Source organism: Globicephala melas, chromosome 10 (genome assembly GCF_963455315.2).
Source record: "Globicephala melas chromosome 10, mGloMel1.2, whole genome shotgun sequence".
In the NCBI taxonomy this organism is placed as follows: domain Eukaryota; kingdom Metazoa; phylum Chordata; class Mammalia; order Artiodactyla; family Delphinidae; genus Globicephala; species Globicephala melas.
In genome coordinates, this window is record NC_083323.1 from 33,658,038 (window position 1) to 33,676,161 (window position 18,124).

Genomic DNA, 18,124 nt, shown 5'->3' on the forward strand with positions numbered 1-18,124 from the left:
ATTGGTCAGCTGTGCAGAATTGCTGTGTAACAAACCACTGCAAAATTCAGCGGCTTAAAAAAGCAACAATTTATTCTCACATTTACAGATCAACTGGAAAAGCTCTGTTTCAGGCTACAAGTCTGTGGGTTGGTTGTCGGACTCTGCTCCATAGGTCATTTTTTGAGAGGGTGGCAGAGGACCCAAGCTAAAGGGTTACTGGAGTATAGTTTCCTGGCAACAGCAAAAGTACAAGAGGGCAAGCCATACTGTGCAAGAAGGTTTAAGCCTCTGTTTGTACCACGTCTGCTAACATTAGCCAAAGTAAATTACATGGCCAAGCTCAAAGTGAAGAAGTGGAAAGGTGAGCTTGAAAGTGGATTTATAAGACTAATATGGGACCAGTGATTCAGTCTATCACACAAATTTACTAAGGAGTCAAATAAGGTCCATGTGTTACTAGGTGTTTCCTCTACTCAGATCCATTATTCAGCTTCTCTGATATGTTCCATGCCCCAAGATGCTCAGTTCTAAGGATGACCTATTTACACTAGGCTTATCCACTGACCAGCTTGAGGAAGGAACTGACCTAGAGGAGATACTGACAGGAAACTAGAGCACAGAAAATATAAAACTTGGGATATTTCTTCCCTCTTTGACATTACATCTCTGGCAGTAGCTTTGTCCCTCCTTGACTGTGGTTCTCTTCAAGTGATGGTGCCTGCATTGTTTTAGTTGCCTCTGGTTATGGTAGCAACTGCCCATTGTTGTTAGTCTCTGGGTATCTCATCATTCTTTGTTTATTTTCTTAGGTAACAATTCACACCGATTTACATAGTCCTCTTTTGAAGTATTCTCATTTTAACCACCTGAAGTTAATTCTGTTTCCTTCTAGGATTCTGACTGATACACACATATAATTAATTTCAGTATGTATAGCAAAGATACGTCCTTAATAATCACAAATCCCTTTTCAAGATGATTTGGTAATTTTTGCTAAAGAATCAGGCATGCTTAAATTTTTTTATTATTATTATGCTACATGCTGACCCTTTTATAATTGTTTGGATACAGCATAGGTTTTAGCTATTTGGCTAGAACTGTCAGATTCCATACCACTTGCTCAATATAATACATGACATACTTTTTTAAGTGTAGGAAGTTCTTTACTTTGGTTACATTGCATTCTATGCCTTTACTCTCGGTTCACTTTCCTAAACTCACTTTTTTGGGAGGCCATCCCCTTTCTGTTTTCTTGAAGCTGAATTTGGCTACCTGCCCTTGTCTTTGCAAATTCGAATCTTTCACTTAAGGAAGGGAATTACCACATATCTCAATATTTTTAGCCACAACTGGTGGCAACTCCAATTTGCCCCAAGACCAATGACAACCCAGGGTTACTTCTCAGTGTCTTCTCTAGCTTGGTACAGACATTACTCACCCACTGACACATACAGCCTAGTGCCCAGTACCCACCCCACAGTGACAGCTTTATCTTTCATACGTCCTATCATAATTTTTATTTTATTTTATTATTTTTTTTTTTTGCAGTATGCGGGCCTCTCACTGTTGTGGCCTCTCCCTTTGGGGAGCACAGGCTCGGGACACGCAGGCCCAGCGGCCATGGCTCACGGGCCTACCCGCTCCGAGGCATGTGGGATCCTCCTAGACCGGGGCACGAACCCGTGTCCCCTGCATCAGCAGGCGGACTCTCAACCACTGCATCACCAGGGAAGCCCCATATCATAATTTTTTTTTAACTAAAAACATTAAATCCTGATATGAGGAATGCCTTACACGTAATATTTATTGCCATGTTTCTGTTAGAAAGAGAAGTTTTCTGAAAGCATACTTAAAACAATCTTCCTCTAGGAAAAAAAGAAAACAAAAACTGATTTCCCCTTTCAAACATTCATCTTTGCCACTATCATAATTAGAAGGTGTAGGCTGAAGAGGTGAGTCTACCAAGGTTAGTGATAATTTTGGGTAGGTTGAGGAAAGCATAATGAAAATGAGAAATCAAATTTTAAAGAGATAATTAAGCTAAGGCATAAATCATATGGGAAAGAAGGAGATAGAGAAGGTACCAAAGCAAGAATATAAAATCATTCAGTTATTAAACAGAGCACTATAAGCCCAGGACAAAAAAAAAAATGTACCCTATGCAAAACATGTCTGTGATCAGAAGTCAGGGGCATATGGCTAAACTGGATTTGCATGGTTTCAAGATGATATACAGCAAGTGAAAGCCAGAAATGGGTTCCAAGGCTTGGAGACAAAACAACCCTATTTCTGTAGTAACCAAGAAAATTAAGAAAAATATATCAGCCCTAAACATGTTTGGAAAAGTAAGGAGAACTATAAAGAAGGCTGACTTAAACTATATTACAAGATGATCTTCATTTTTACTGAAAGGTTAAAAATGACGTGGAAAAGAACAGTACTTATGCTAATAGGGGCCATTTGAGTGCTATTATTCACACGTAATCTAATCTGTATATAATTTAGATTCCAATTTGCATTCAGAATATTGTTTTCTCTAAAATAGCTGCAAGTATTGTGGTGCAGTAGTTATCTCACTGGTATCACAAAATTATCAGACAAGTCCCCCTTATCGATATCTTACTAACAACGATTACTAAAGAAAGTGCCCCAGGAGTTCTGAGTTCATGGTCACTGAAAAAGAAATACTTCTTGATCTTTTAGTTAATAGTAGCAAAAATTTACCTTCAGATATGTGTTTTCAACATCGGTATTGAGAGAAAAGTTGTTTTCAGTCTGGCCTGACAGGACCCATTGAAGCACAGCTTATTACAATTTCCATTGAACAATAAACAGTCTCTAGATATTATTTGGAATTTAGAATACTTACAGTTGCTTCCATCTGGTTGCTATAATTGTTTATTCAAGCATAACTTCTGATTCTTTCACATTCAATCCAATCCCCAGGGTTATAGTCAAAATTCTATTTTGTCAATTTATTGAATCCCAGTCTATCTCCTGATTCTATTCTTCTTTAAAATCTTGTCTATTTTCAAACTACTTGGTTTCACAATTCTTTTTTATTCTTTTTTGCTTTCACACATTAATGATTTTTGCCATGCTGAGGTTCTTTCTTCTTCACAGAGTTTGGGAGGTGAAAAATCCTGTAAAAATAACTTTTCTCTTTCCTGTTGTTTTCACTGGCTTTTCTTTAAACCATTATTATTTACATCTCAGGCTTATTTCTAAGTTTATAAAGTTATGTATCTATTTGTTTTAAATGGAATTTTTCTAGCTTGGAAATTTGAACAATTTTCTACTGATCTCAGAGTTTCCCAACAGCAGGGATAGTACTTCTGTTTATGGAACAGAAACTTTTCCAGGAATTTTTCCCACCATACATTGATAGGAGTTCTTGAACTTTGCTTTACCTCTTTTTTTAGCATGACTTAGAAGACTAAATACTGAGTTAAGTAATTTGTCCTTAAAATGCATACATGAGGTTTATGGAACCCAAAGTCTAGAAGCAGCCCATCAAGGCAGATCACTATACTGCAGCAATTAGATTTTCCAAGACTTATCTAGTTATGCTTTAAGAAACAAATCAATGGGTTTGGAATTTATGTGATTAAAGGAATCTTTTTTTCTTTGAGAGGTGGAGGGGGAACAGTTTTTTTTTTTTTTCTCACTTTCACAGAAAATTTCTGATATTTAATTCTACCTCTTATCTTCAGATCAAGGTAGAGAAACAGTGGGGGAGACCCATATCCAAAGAGGGAGTTAAGCGTCATGGTGTCTAAGTACTCCAGGCATAATACAGAACATACTACCAGTGGAGAAGGAGAGGTGAGTGGGTTGTTTAAAAAAGGCTGTGAGTTGAAAAACATTCTCTATTGCCAGCATTTTTATTGCCTGCTGGAGTGATCACCATGAGGGCCTATATATTTGTGAGGTTAGTTCTCAGAGTGACCATGAATTCAGGTGTCGGGTTGCTCTGGCACAAAATAACCCATCCATCACACTTCTACATTTCAAATACAGCACTAATGCCTAGAACTAAACCCTACTACATTATCCAGCTTTAAGTTTAAAGTCTATAGGTTTCAACTAATTTAGAGTATTTTGTCTGGCAGTCAAAGAAAATCCTGTTAGAGAGTGGTATTTGCTAGGCTGATGATGAAGGTAGTCCCAAACCCTAGCAGTTCCCAGAATGCTCTTAAGTCATCTCACTTAAGACCTTGAAGCAACAGGAATATGTAAAGCAGCGTGTTTGAGGCTTATATTCTCCGTTTATCCTTGTAAAAAGGTAATCTTGTTTCTACCCTCTGCAGTGATTCCCAAAAGAACTGGAGGAAGAAGAGTAGGTAGAAACAAGCTTCCTTAAGAAGAAATATGAGAATGACTTGAATTAATTTTAAACTACACATGACTCACTTCCCAGATATTTATACACTACTCTGTAAAGTTATACCACCATTTATGGTAATTGTATTACTTTCCTATTCCTTCTGTAACAAATCACCACAAACTTAGTAGCTTAAAACAACACAAAGTTATTATTTTACAGTTCTGAAGGTCGAAAGTCCAAAATCAGCCTCATTTGACTAAAGTTAATGTGTTGGCAGGTTTGTTTATTTCTGGAGTCCTCAGGAGAGGATCCATTCCTTGCCTTTTCCAGCTTGCCTTTTCTATTCCTCGTATAAGCCACCCATATTCCTTAGTTCGTGGCTCCCTCCACGAACATCCCTCCAGCAATGGTATCACGGTGACACCTATTTCCATATGATGCCTTTCAACTGTCTACCAGGAAGGACAGAATTAGTATCCCCTTTATACTCCAACAAAATTCTCTTTAAGCACTCATTACACTAGCTAAGCACTCATTACATTGTCAATATGTATGATAGGTCTTTCTTCTGAAATAAATTATTCAACATCAGAGACCATGTTTTCTTTCTTTCTGAACCACTGGTGCCTAGAAAAAGATCTAAGATACAGTAGGTTCTTACTTAATAAATGTTTACTGATGATCTCGAAAAACTGAAATTGGGACAACTCGGAAAGGGAAAACTTCTCCTGGGGTCAGTGGCCAGTGAACTTTGGCTTCCCAAGCAGAATTCTATGCATTATTCATGTTGACATTCTAAAGCAACCCAAGTTTTGATGATTGGAATTGGAAGGGGTATAAGAAAGCAGCTACTGTGATGGAATTTAGAGCTGGAACATCTGCAACCCAGCAGATGGCAAGGAAGACCACACTGCAAATGGAGAGTGGCAAAGATGGCAGAGTAGGACGACCCTGAGCTCACCTTCTCCCACCAGCACACCAGACTTACAGCTATTCACAGAGCACATATTGATGAGAACAACACAAAGACTAGCAGAAAAGATCTTCTACAACTAAAGATATAAAGGAGGACGGGCTTCCCTGGTGGCGCAGTGGTTGAGAGTCCACCTGCCGATGCAGGGGACACGGGTTCATGCCCTGGTCCAGGAAGATCCCACGTGCCATGGAGCGGCTGGCCCCGTGAGCCATGGCCGCTGAGCCTGTGCGTCTGGAGCCTGTGCTCTGCAACGGGAAAGGCCACAACAGTGAGAGGCCCGTGTATCGCAAAAAAAAAAAAAGATAAAGGAGGAACCACAAGATAGGTGAGAGGGATAGGTAAGAGGTGGGATAGTCAAGACTCACACCCCTGGGTAGGTGACCCACAACCAAGAGGATAATCACAATTGCAGTACCTGAGCCCTACACCAGGCACCCCAGTTTGGGGGTCCTGCATCAGGAAGATGAGCCCCAGATCATTTGACTTTGAAGGCCAGTGGAGCCTGCTTTCAGGAAAGCTGAAGGACTGCTGGAAATAGAGATTTCACTCTTAAAGGGCTCAAACAAAATCCCATAAATTCCAAGACCCAAGGCATAAGCAGTAATTTGAAAAGAGCCTAGGTCAGACCAACGTGCTAATCACAGACAGACTCACAGAGAGCAGGAGGCCAAGAGGACTCACCATGGGGATACAGACACGGGCAGCAGCCATTCTGGGGAGCTCGCTCTGCCACAGGGACAGCGGTGCTGGCAAGTGGCATTTTGGAGTCCTCCTTCTAGTTTATTAGTGCCGAAACCCAGCCCCACCCAACAGGAGGTTGGCAACAGTTCTAGGAACCCCCCAGGTCAAAAAGCTAGTCATGTTGGGAGGAAGCCCCTCCCACCAGAAGGCCAATAGTAGCTGTAGGCTCTTCTGAGCTCCCAGTCACCCTGGGACCCAGCTCTACCCAACAAAGGTCCCAGGACCTGAATCCACCCACCAGTGGGCCAGCACCAGCCCCAGGACCCTTCAGGCCACAGCCCGGCCCACCAGCAGGCCAACACCTACTCTGAGACCCCTGGGCCCAGCAGCCAGCACCCCTGGGACCCAGCTCTGACCACCAGTGGGCTGGTACTAGCCTCAGGACCCCCAGGAGCCCCACAGCCAGCCAAATGGGGACCTGGCACCACCCACCAGCTGTCGGTAGCCTCTGAACTTGGCAGTGCCTGGCAACCAGTTGAACTAGGAGTCAGCCATGCCTACCTGTGCACTCACAGTAGTTGATCCTGTCACAACAGAAGGGCCCACACAGCCTACACAGAGGGTACCCCTAGAGCATACAGCTCTGGCGAACAGCGGTGAGTGTGCTGCTGGGCCCCATGAGCAATCTTCTACATAAGGCCACTTCTTCAAGACTGGGAAATATAACCAACCTACCTAATACATAGAAAGAACAGCAGAATCAGGCACAGTGAGGTGACAGCAGAATATTTCCAAAACAAAGGAACAAGATAAAACCCAAGAAAAGCTGAATGAAGGGAGACAAGCAATCTACCCAACAAAGAGTTCAAGGTAATGAACATAGAGATGCTCAACTAATTCAAGAGAAGAATGGATGAACAAAGTGAGAATGTCAACAAGGAGTTAGAAAATATAAAGAAGAACCAAAAGAAGCTGAAGAATATAATAACAAAAAGAAGTATATTAGAAGGAATCAAAGTAGATTAGATGAAACAGAAGAATGAAACAGTTAACTGGAAGACAGAGTAGTAGAAATTGCTCAATCTGAACAGAAAAAAGACAAAAGAATTTTTAAAAATGAGAACAGTTTAAGAAACCTCTGGAATGGTATCAAGCTTACCAACATTTGCATTATAAGGGTCCCAGAAGGAGAAGAGAGAGAGACAGGGGCAGAGAACATACTGAAAAATACAACAGCTGAAAACTTTCTTAACCTGGGAGAGGAAACAGACAACCAGATCCATGAAGTACACAGAGTGTCAAACAAGATCAACCCAAAGAGGTCCACACCAAGACACCTTGTAAATAAAATGGCAAAATTTAAAGATAAAGAAAGAATATAAAAAGCAGCAAGGGAGGGACTTCCCTAGTGGTCCAGTGTTTAAGACTCTGTGCTCCTAATGCAGGGGGCCCAGGTTCGATCCTTGGTCAGGTAGCTAGATCCCACCTGCCGCAACTAAGAGCCTGCATGCCGCAATTAAAAGAGCCCATGTGCTGCAACTAAAGATCCTGCATGCTGCAACTAAGACCTGGTGTGGCTAAATAAATAAATGAATAATTTTTAAAAAACAGCAAGGGAAAAGAAACTGTGTACAAGGGAACTCCTATAAGGCTGTGAGCTGACTTCTCAGCAGGAACTTTGCAGGCCAGAAGGGCATGCCACAATATATTTAAAGTGATTTAAAAACAACAACAACAACAACCAAAAACCCTACAACCAAGAATACCCTACCCATAAGGCTATCATTCAGATTTAAAGGGGGCATAAAGTGTTTTACAAAAAGACAAAAGCTAAGTTCAGCACTCCTAACCTGACTTTATAAGAAATTTTAAGGAGACTTCTCTAAGCAGAAAAGACTACAACTACAAATAGGAATAATATGACAGGAAAAGTTCCATCAGTAAAGGCAAATATACAGCAAAGGTAGTAGCTTAACTAGTTATAAAGCAAGAGAAAGGTTAAAAGGCAAAAGTAGTATAATCATCTATATCCACAACGAGTAGTTAAAGCCAACACTAAACAAAAGATATAAATTGTGATTTCTAAAACATTAACCTGGGAAAGGAGTAACAGTGCATTTGAACTTAAGAGATCATAAACTTAAAATAATCATATATATATGTTGTTATATATAAACCTCATGGTAACCACAAACCATAACATATATTAACAAAGAAAAAGAGAAAGAAATCCAAATATAACACTAAAGATACTCATCAAATCACAAAGCAAGAAAGCAAAAGAAGAAAAGGAACAAAAACAACTACAAAACAACCTGAAAACAATTAACAAAATGGCAATAAGTACACACAATCAATAATTACTTTAAATGTAAGTGGCTTAAAAGCATCAAACGAAAGACATAGACTGGCTAAATAGATTTTTTTTTTTTTTTTAAAAAAAGGACCTTTGGGACTACCCTGGCAGTCCAGTGGTTAAGATTCTGTGCTCCACTGCAGGGGGTGCAGGTCTGATCCCTCATCAGGGAACTAAGATCCTGCATGCCGTGCACTGCGGTCAAAAAAAAAAAGGACCCATCTCTATGCTGCCTGCTGCCTACGAGAGACTCACTTCAGATCTAAAGACACAAAGACTGAAAGTGAGGGGATGAAAAAAGGTATTGCGTGTAAGTAGAAACAACAGAAAAGCTAGGGTAGCAATAATTATATCAAACGAAATAGACTTTAAAACAAAAAGACTGTAACAAGAGACAAAGAAGCACATTACATAAGGATAAAGGGATCTACCCAACAAGAAAATATAACAATTGTAAATATATATGTGCCCAACATATGAACATCTATACATAAAGCAAATATTAACAAACAAAAAGAGAAATTGACAGTAACACAATAATAGTACGGTACATAATACCCCACTTACATCAATGGACAGGTCATCCAGTCAGAAAATCAATTAAAAAATACTGGTCTTAAACAGCATATTAGATCAGATAGACTTAATAAATATATGTAGATTATCACTCCAAAAGCAGCAGAATACACATTCTTTACAACTGCACATGGAATTTTCTACAAGATAGATCATATGCTAGGCCACAAATCAATTCTCCGTAAATTATTTTTTCCACATCTTTATTGGAGTATAAATGCTTTACAATGTTCTGTTAGTTTCTGCTGTACAACAAAGTGAATCAGCTATATGTATACATATATCCACATATCCCCTCCTTCTTAAGCCTCCCTCCAACCCTCCCTATCCCATCCCTCTAGATCGTCACAAAGCACCAAGCTGATCTCCCTGTGCTATTCAGCAGCTTCCCACTAGCCATCCATTTTACATTTGGTAGTGTATATATGTCAATGCTACTCTCTCACTTCATCCCAGCTTCCCCTTTCCCCCATGCCCTCAAGTCTGTTCTCTACATCTGCGTCTTTATTCCTGCCCTGCCACTAGGTTCATCAGTACCGCTTTTTAAAATTCCATATATATGCGTTGGCATACAGTATTTGTTTTTCTCTTTCTGACTTACTTCACTCTGTGTGACAGATTCTAGGTCCATCCACCTCACTACAAATAACTCAGTTTCGTTCCTTTCTATGGCTGAGTAATATTCCATTGTATATATATGCCACATCTTCTTTATCCATTCACATGTCAATGGACATTTAGGTTGCTTCCATGTCCTGGCTATTGTAAATAGAGCTGCAATGAACATTTTGGTACATGACTCTTTTTGAATTATGGTTTTCTCAGGGTATATGCCCAGTAGTAGGATAGATGGGTCATATGGAAGTTCTATTTTTAGTTTTTTAAGGAAACTCCATTCTGTTCTCCATAGTGGCTGTATCAATTTACATTCACACCAACAGTGCAAGAGGGTGCCCTTTTCTCCACACCCTCTCCAGCATTTATTCTTTGTAGATTTTTTGATCAGGGCCATTCTGACTGGTGTGAGGTGATACCTCATTGTAGTTTTGATTTGCATTTCTCTGATGATTAGTGATGTTGAGCATCCTTTCATGTGTTTGCTGGCAATCTGTATATTTTCTTTGGAGAAATGTCTATTTAAGTCTTCTGCCCATTTTTGGATTGGGTTGTTTGTTTTTTTGATATTGAGCTGCATGAGCTGCTTGTATATTTTGGAGATTAATCCTTTGTCAGTTGCTTCGCTTGCAAATATTTTCTCCCATTCTGAGGGTTGTCTTTTTGTCTTGTTTATGGTTTCCTTTGCTGTGCAAAAGCTTTTACGTTTCATTAGGTCCCATTTGTTTATTTTTATTTCCATTTCTCTAGAAGGTGGGTCAAAAAGGATCATGCTGTGATTTATGTCATAGAGTGTTCTGCTTATTTTTTCCTCTAAGAGTTTTATAATGTCTGGACTTACATTTAGGTCTTTAATCCATTTTGAGTTTATTTTTGTGTATGGTGTTAGGGAGTGTTCTAATTTCGTTCTTTTACATGTAGCTGTTCAGTTTTCCCAGCACCACCTATTGAAGTGGTTGTCTTTTCTCCATTGTATATTCATGTCTCCTTTATCAAAGATAAGGTGGGGGCGTGACATTTGAGAGTGGGGCGGGGCCTACGCTCAGGACTGGAAAAGGCCTTGGTGGTGGGGCCCAGGTGGGGTGACGTTCAAGCGTGGGGCGGGGCCTCTCCTTAGGACCTGCATGGAAGGGGAGAGGCAGCATGTCCAAGGAGGGTTTCTGGAGTTTGGAGTTTGGAGGTAGGGCCCTGGGTGAGTGTGTGTGTGTGGGGTTTAGGCCCAGCATGTTGGAGGGGGTCTCTGAGTGTGAGGTAGGGCCCTGGGTGGGGGGGTAGGGTCAGGGATTGGGCTCTGCACAGCAGGAGGGAGGCTCTGAGGGCAGAGGATTAGGCCCATAAGCCCAACAGCCTCCCCGGTGCCTAAGTGGGCAGAGGAAGGGTTGGCCGTGTTACTGTCCGTTCCTCCACACTCCCCTCCCAGGGTCTCCCCCATCCCTGCTGGACCCCTAACCATGGGTGAGTCCCGCTGGGTGCAGGAACTCCTCCCCTCCCTCAGCCACACCTCAGGGGTGCCGGTCCCCAAGGTCTGGCCTTTACTTTTGCTCCCCCTTCCCTCCCTCCCACTCCCTCAGGACCTGCACAGCTGGAGGGGGCATTGGTGGGCATAGGATCAGGCCCAGGATCTCAGCAGGCTCCCGGGGGCCCAAGTGGGCAGGGGAAACTTGGCCGTGCTCCCTTTTGATCCTCTGCCCTCCCAATGGTTCCCCAGTTTCCCCCTTCTGGCATGAGATCCCTTCCCCTCCCCCAGCCACCTCTCAGGGGCGCCAGTCCCATCCCACCTCCACTCCTCCTCCTCCTTCACTCCCCCCACGCCCCATGTCCTACCCAGTCGCTGGAGGTTCCTCCATCCCCTTAGGTGTCCGTAGTCCCCCACCAGTGCCTGGTAGGTGCCCTAGTTGTGCAGAGACGCAAACCCACATCCTCCTAGTCTGCCATCTTGACTCCGCCCCTCAGTAAATTTAAGAAAACTGAAATCATATCAAGCATCTTTTCCAACCACAATGCTATGAGACTACAAGTCAACCACAAGAAGAAAAAAACTGCAAAAAACACAAACATATGGAGGCTAAACACTACGCCACTAAACAACAATGTGTCATTGAAGAAATTAAAAAGGGAAATGAAAAATACCTCGAGGCAAATGAAAATGAAAACACAACAATCCAAAATCTATGGGATACAGAAAAAGTAGTTCTAAGAGTAAAGCTCATAGTGATACAAGACTCTCTCAGGAAACAAGAAAATGTCAAAAAAAAAAACACTAACCTTGCACCTAAAGGAACTAGAAAAATAAGAATGAACAAAACCCAAAGTAAGTAGAAGAAATAATAAAGATCAGAGCAGAAATAAATGAAATAGAGACTAAAAAATATATGAAATAGAAAAAAGTCAATGAAACTAAGAGCTGGTTCTTTGAAAAGATAAAGTTGATAAACCTTTAGCCAGGCTCATTAGGAAGAAAAAAGAGAGAGGGCAAAAATCAGTAAAATGGAAATGAAAAAGGAAAACTTACAACCCAAACCACAGAAATATGAAGGATCATAAGAGATTACTACAAACAATTATACGCCAATAAAATGGAAAACCTAGAAATGGACAAATTTCTAGAAATGTACAATCTGCCAAGACTGAATCAGGAAGAAATACAAAATATAAACAGACTAATACCAGTAATGAAATTAAATCAGTTATTTAAAAAAATTCCCAATGAGGAAAATTCTGGGGCCAGATAACTTTACAGGTGAATTCTAACAAACACTTGGAGAAGAGTTAACAACTATCCTTCACAAACTATTCCAAAAAAATTAAAGAGAAAGGAACACTTCCAAATTCATTTTATAAGGCCAGCATCACCCTGATACCAAAACTGACAAAGACATCACAAGAAAAGAAACTTATAGGCCAATACCACTGGTGAACATAGATGCAAAAATTCTCAACAAAATATTAGCAAACCAAATTCAACAACACATTAAAGGGGTCAAAAACAATGATCAAGTGAGATTTGTCCCAGGGATGCAAGGATTTTTCAATATCCATGAACCATTCAATGTGATATACTGAACTGAAGAATAAAAATCATATAATCATCTCAATAGATGCAAAAAACGTTTTGACAAAATTCAACATCCATTTAGGATAAAAACTCTCCACAAAGTGGGTATAGAGGAAACATACCTCAACATAATAAAGGCAACATATGGTAAGCACACAGCTAACATCATACTCAATGGTGAAAAAGCTGAAAGCATTTTCTCTAAGATCAGGAACAAGACAAGGATGCCTACCCTCATCATTTTTATTCAACATAGTATTAGAAGTCCTAGCCACAGCAATCAGACTAGAAAAAGAGATAAAAGAAATCAAATTTGGAAAGGGAGAAGTAAAACTGTCACTGTTTGCAGATGACATGATACTATATATAGAAAATCCTAAAGACTCCACCTAGACACGAATAGAATTCTGCAATGAATTTGCTAAAGGCGCAGGATAAAAAATTAATATACAAAAATTTGTTGCAGTTCTGTACACTAACAATGAATTCTCAGAAAGAGAAATTAAGAAAATAATCCCATTTACAATTGCATCCAAAAGAATAAAATACTTAGGAATTATCCTAACTAAGGAGGCAAGACCTGTACTTGTAAAACTACAAGACACTGATGAAAGAAATTGAAGACAACCCCAAAAAATATGCTCATGGATTGGAAAAATTAATATTGTTAAAATGACCATACTACCTAAGGCAATCTACAGATTCAATGCAATCCCTATCAAAATACCAATGGCCTTTTTCACAGATCCAGAACAAATAATTCTAAAATTTGTATGGAAACACAAAAGACCCCAAATAGCCAAAACAATCTTGAGAAAGAAGAATAAGAGGAGGTATCATGCTCCCTGATTTCAAGTTATACTATAAAGCTACAGTAATCAAAACAGTACGGTACCAGCACAAAAACAGAGAAACAGATCAATGGTACAGAATAGACAACCCAGAAATAAGCCCACACTTATACGGTCAATCAATCTACAACAAAGAAGGCAAAAATATAGAATGGGGAAAAGACAGCCTCTTCAATAAATGGTGTTAGGAAAACTGAACAGCTACAAGCAAAAGAATCAAACTAAACTACTTTCACACCATATACAAAAATAAACACAAAATGGATTAAAGACTTAAATGTAAGACTGACATAACTTCTAGAGGAAAACAGTCAGTATGTTCCTTGACATCAGTTTTAGCAATACTTTTTGGAGATTTCTCCTTGGGCAAGGGGGAAAAAAGCAAAATTAAACAAATGGGACTAAATCAAACTAAAAAGATTTTGCATAGCAAAGGAAACTATCAACAAAATGAAAAGGCCATGGGCTTCCCTGGTGGCGCAGTGGTTGAGAGTCTGCCTGCCAATACAGGGGACGCGGGTTCGTGCCCCGATCCGGGAAGATCCCACATGCCGCGGAGCGGCTAGGCCCGTGAGCCATGGCCGCTGAGCCTGCGCGTCCGGAGCCTGTGCTCCGCAACGGGAGAGGCCACAACGGTGAGAGGCCCGCGTACCGAAAAAAAAAAAAAAAAAAAGAAAAGGCCACCTGCTGAATAGAAGAAGATATTTACAAATGATATATTCAAAATATACAAAGAATCATACAACTCAACAACAACAACAAAAATTTAAAAATGAGCAAAGGACCTGAATAGACATTTTTCCAAAGAAGACATACAGATGGACAACAGGCACATGAAAAGATGTTCAACAGCACTGTCAGAGAAATGCAAATCAAAACCACAATGAGATATCACCTCATACCTGTTAGAATGGCTATCATCAAATAGATAACAAATAACACACATTAGTGAAGATGTGGAGAAAAGGGAACCCTCATGCACTGTTGATGGGAATATAAACTGGTGCAGCCTCTATGGAAAACAGTATGGAGGTTCTCAAAAAATTAAAAATAGAATTACCATAATATCCAGCAATTTCACTCCTGGGTATTTATCAAAGAAAACAAAAACACTAATTCAAAAAGATACATGCACCCTTATGTTCACTGCAGCATTACAATAGCCAAGATATGGAACCAACCTAATTGCCCATCAATAGATGAATTGATAAAAGATGTGGTGTGTGTTTGTGTGTGTATATATAATGTAATATTACTCAGCCACAAAAAAGAATGAAATCTTGCCATTTGCAACAACATGGATGGGCCTACAGGGTATTATGCTAAGTGAAATAAGTCAGACAGAGAAAAACAAATACTGTATGATTTCATTTATCTGTGGAATCTAAAAAATAAAACAAAGAACAAACATAACAAAGCAGAAACAGTGTCATAGATACAGAGAATAAACAGGTGGTCACCAGAGGGGAGGAACAAGTGGAGATGAGAGAAATAGGTGAGGGATATTAAAAGATACAAAATTTCAGCTACAAAATTAATGTCACAGGTGTGTATAGCATGGGGACTATAGTAAATAATAATGTGATAACTAGAACAAACAAACAAATTCACACTAAAATTGTGTGCATCTGCCAGTAGATATCTTATAGCTCTCTGTGAAGGAAAGGTAAATGCCATGAAGGATCAGTTCACATTTTCCAGGGAGGAAGGTGTCATCTATTTTAACTTACCTGGATTTTCATGCTTCAAGATAAATGAAATTATTCTTCCATAATCCAACCTATCAAAGAATAAATGAAATACAACAGGCATCTAACTAGCCATCTACCTTTGTCTCGCTTATAATTCAGTCCATTAACCAAAAATAATTGCAATAAAAGTATTTCTCTTTAATTCTTAACAAGTAGACCAAATACAGGACATTTTATTTGATTAGATGTAAAGTCAGTGCATGCCAGTGAAATATGATTTTTATATATAGCTAGAGAGTTGTATATTAATCTTTAGGTTGTTTTATCCTAGCATCCTTCTAAAAGAAAGAAGCAACAAAGAAGTATCACATACATGAACACCATTGAGCATCTGTCATAAAAATGTAACTTTCAATGATAGTTCAAGGAATGATATCTGTCTGCATAAGTCCTGGAATCTCCAGAGAATTAAAGCAACACAGATAATAGGTTCTAGCAGTCATTTTGGAACTATCTTTATGATGTAATTGCCTCTTAATTTATAACTGGATTATAGCATTTTTCTTTAGTTTGGAAAATGCTTCATTGGATCGTTCATGCAAGAAAAAATTAAGTGACAAGCTGCATTTTGACATTTATTGAGAATTCTCAGCTCAGATTTATGGTATGTGGGAGTTAGTAAAAGAAAAGAGCTTGTCAAACTCTACTGCACTTTGATGAAGTCAGGAGAAAGTGGAAATTTATCTCTGTCTCTTTGATCTTTTTCCCCTATCCAAGTCAAAATACCACATCTGTTAAACTAAGGAAACCTTGTCATTTTTTTAGTAATTCATTCAATTTGAAACTTAACAGAAAATCTTGACATAACATACTTTAGTTTTATTTCTACAATTCTCTCCTGGGAACAATTTTATTTAATCAAAATTAATCCATAAGTTGGCCTCAGAATTAGAAAGATTGATTGCCAATTGGTAACACATAGAAAATGTTAAGTCTGCTTTTTTTATGAGTTAACCTTGATGTGGGGCAGCAATATAGAATAGTCAGGAAGAATATAATTTAAAAAAAAGACAAGTATACCGCTATCTTGGACAATGAAAAATCTGTTTACACTGTGCTTGTTTTTCCCATCTGAAAATAGAGAAGGTGATTGTATAAGCTCATAAGTTCTTCCCCCACCTCTTATTTAGGATGCTAAGGGTTTCCTGAACCATAATAGTTCCAAAACAAAGCCAAGCCCACAAGCATCACTAATGTTGACTTCTATTTGTTTTTCCTCTTCAAGCAAGATGCAATTTTATTCCATTAAGCAAAATGTCATTAATCACTTACTCTGTCTTTAAACTTGTGCTTTATTTATTTCAGAATTTACAAAAGAGTAGATTCTTAGTTCATAGAACATAATTCTGTTTTGGGCAATGACATCAATTACCGTTTGCAGGTGAATGTGAAAGTTTCTCTCTATGGAAACATAATAGCCTACATATAATTGCCTGGAAAATAAAAATATTAAAATTAGTTTAATTGGCTAAATATATTTACAGGAGATAGGTGTCTATTTATTCTGTAAGGAATATATAACACAGAGAAAATGACCAAAAATAAAAATATTGAAGAAGAAAGAAAAATTATGGTCAGCACTAAATAAGGAAGAAATTACTTCTCCTTCTTAAAGCCATAAGGGTCTAGCAAATCCCAAGTAGCAGAAGTCTTTCCAGGGTACAGTTCATTTACAGTTAGAGTAATCTGTTGTCTCAGCATTGTATGAAACTGTCCAAGAGCAATTAAGAATAGAAACAAGGGTCCAACAAGAAATAAAGTAGCGAAAAACTTGGAGGAGTATTGCTAGAAAGACTGAGGAAGTTTCCATTATTGCTGGAGTAAGTGACCAGTGGGCCACATATTAATTCATAACAAATACTTTTGATTTTCTACAATTTTCCCAGTCACTATATTAATTGCTGTACTTGTAACAGTGAACAGAAATTTATGTAGTTCTGTGAATAGATGGACTATGTGAGTTTTAAAAAGTTAAAGACTTTGGATTAACAGATACACACTACTATATATATAAAACAGATAAACAACAGGACCTACGGTGTAGCACTGGGAACTATATTCAATATCTTATAATAACCGATAATGGAAAAGAATCTGAAAAAGAATATATATTGATATATATGTATAACGGAATCACTTTGCTGTACACCTGAAACTAACACAACTTCGTAAATCAACTATACTTCAATTCTTTAAAAAAACTCAAAAAAAAGAAATAAGAGCAAAAATAAGTAATAAAAAAATACTAAAAAGTTAAAGTGGACAAGAGCACCAAGAGTGAAGTACATGGTGGTATAAGACGGTGCTATGGTTTCACTATACACAGCCTCCTAGATCATATAAGGAGGAGTTGTTCTGTACCCTAAGAGCAATTGGAAGTAATCAGTGTGTTTTAACCAAGAGTATGAAACACAATCACATTTGCAGTTTGAAAATATCACTCAAGCTCTGATGAGAGAGCTCAGAGTAGATGTGGGGAACACCGTTAAGAAGCTACTGCACTATTGCAGAAAAGACCAGAGCTTAAAGGCAACCATGGAGAAAAAGACAAGCCTATATATTCAAGGGATACTTAAGAGATCAAAATTGATAGTGCTTAGTGAGAAATGGGACAAAGAGGATGAGGGAGAGGAAAGTGTCTAGGATGATTAGATAAATGGGTCCATACCATTAACTGACATAAGAGACAGTGGAAGAAGATGGAGACTGTGAATTCATGATTGGATATCTTTCACTTGAGATACATTCGAGACATCCAGATGGAGATGTCAAGTAGAGAGTTAGATCGAAACAACACTTGCACACGTTATCAAATCAAGTAATACAGAAGAACTCATGGTGGAAAGTAATAGTTTTCAATTTTGTTCTTTCACTCTCCTCAAATAATCTCTTCTAATGATTTCAGGTTGCTGTTGTTGTTAATTAATTTTGGTATTTAATCCATAACTCCAGAA